Source organism: Berghia stephanieae, unplaced genomic scaffold, assembly GCF_034508935.2.
Source record: "Berghia stephanieae isolate SIO BIC M18660-M18661 unplaced genomic scaffold, UCSD_Bste_1.3 scaffold336, whole genome shotgun sequence".
Classification (NCBI taxonomy): Eukaryota; Metazoa; Mollusca; class Gastropoda; order Nudibranchia; family Aeolidiidae; genus Berghia; species Berghia stephanieae.
The window spans coordinates 360-2,500 of record NW_027624578.1 but is presented as its reverse complement, the minus strand read 5'-3'; the positions used below and the strand labels follow the sequence as shown (position 1 = coordinate 2,500).

Here is a 2,141-nt window from a genome sequence, read left to right as displayed (position 1 = left end):
TGACGCTTGTTAAAAGATAGTACAATTGTTGTTTTTTTTTGTTGTTGTTGTTGTTTTTTTTTGTTTTTTGTTTTTTTTTCAGTAGAGAAATCGCTTTAAACGGCAAGGCACTCATTTTACACCTGAGTACGGCGAGGGAATGTGACTAAAGAGTAAAAAACATTTTTACGTCCAATGGCAATTGTCACGGTCATACAACTGAACACATAGATTACAAATATATATATATAGATAGATAGATAGATAGATAGATAGATAGATAGATAGATAGATAGATAGATAGATAGATAGATAGATAGATAGATAGATAGATAGATGGATAGATAGATAGATATATAGATAAATAAATAGATATATAGAGCCAGAGATATAGATATGACTATATATACAATAAACAAAATATCTTATCGGATATCTATATAGATAAATAGAGATAGATGAAAGACGAAATATAGATCGATAGATAGATGGATCAATGGGCAGAGATACAGATAGGCAGAGCTGTGGATAGAAATATATTGACAATAAACAAAATATGTTATCGTCTATCTATATAGATAAATGGAAATATATAAAAGGGATGATATAGATAAATAGATAAATGGATAGCAGAGCTCTAGATATGAATATATAGGCAATAAACAAAATATAATGTTAAAGTCTACTCACCCAAACATTTTCTGGCAGTTTCCAACTTCTTGCTGCTTCTCTGCCCAACGAGGTCCACCAGTTTTCACTGTCTGAGAGACCACCCATCGTCTGTTTGATGAGACCAACCAGATCTTAACATTATCAATCGTCATATTACAGGTCTTATGGTAGAGTTTACTTTCGTTATCCGCCAACCATCTGATCCTCCAATCATCACCTTTCCTGTACTGTTTATGGCCATTTCAAATTCCTCCTCATCGTAACCTTCATCATCAACGGATTCGGTATTGCATCCTCCTCCTTCTCTTCATCATCTTCATTATCATCATCATCAAAGTCTTCTTCGATCCCATCATCATCATCATCATCATCATCATCATCATCATCATCATCATCATCAACATCATCATCATTATCACCATCATCGACAACATCATTGTCATAATCAGCAACATCACCTACATCATCATGGCACTGGTCTCCATCAACATCAACGATTTCGTCCTCATCTTTGATCTCTGCTTGTTGACCAGGCTTCTCTTGCATCACTGAAAAGAGATAAGTAGCAAACATTAACATTGATTTTCTAAGGCCAATATCAGACCGTGATAAATGGAAACAATAAACAACATGGATGGTAGAGCAGCTATACTCATCATCATTATTATTAATATTATTATCATCATCATGATCATCATCATGTGCATGATCATCATCATCATCATCATCATCATCATCATCATCATCATCATCACCATCATCATCATCATCATCATCATCATCATCATCATCATTATTATTATTTTTTTTATTATTATTATGATTATTATCACTCATACCAGTAAATAAGCCCTATATGGGACAAACAAAAATAAAAAGAGAACTTTTATTTACAGCAATTTCCCCTAATCGTGATCAAAGCAATTTACGAACAGCAACACGTAACATGTAGAACGAAAATAAAGCCTGTTAAGCGATATTACAATTTCTATTTCCGACAGGGAAAAAGCTGTTAATGGCCAAGTAGTCCCTTTTACATCTGAGTGCGGGTGAGAGAATTGAGTAAAGAGCATTTTCTAAAGACTCAACTATACGTTAACGAGCTTTCTCGAACTCAGGAATTATTTTTATTATTATTATTATTATTATTATTATTATTATTATTATTATTTATTATTATTATTATTATATTATTATTACTACTACTATATTATTATTATTATTATTATTATTAAATTATTATTATTTTTATTATTTATTATTATTTTATTTATTATTATATTCAAAGTCCGTTCACATTATCATAGTTATGATCTGATACGCACAATACAGGTCTGACATCCGAGCATCTTTATGGGCCGAGTTTAACAGTATTGTGATATTTAGATTCATTTTTTTTTAGATTCCCATTACAACAATGGGCCCATAATCGATTTGGTTGTCAGACCCGTACATATGTGCACGTCGGTAAGTATATTGATACACACACC

The 2,141-nt window shown here is 31.7% G+C and overlaps 1 long non-coding RNA gene across 1 annotated transcript in view; it reads right to left on the bottom strand.

Moving 5' to 3' along the window:
* The window catches only part of LOC144961625 (uncharacterized), a 4,330-nt gene extending 3,039 nt beyond the window's left edge, over window positions 1–1,291 (bottom strand). The window contains exons 1-2 of the long non-coding RNA XR_013643229.1: window positions 1,114–1,291; window positions 670–759 (exon numbers count right to left, since the gene is read on the bottom strand). This is a non-coding gene — a long non-coding RNA (uncharacterized LOC144961625). The remainder of the gene's footprint in view (window positions 1–669; window positions 760–1,113) is intronic.
* Window positions 1,292–2,141: the final 850 nt, after the last annotated feature.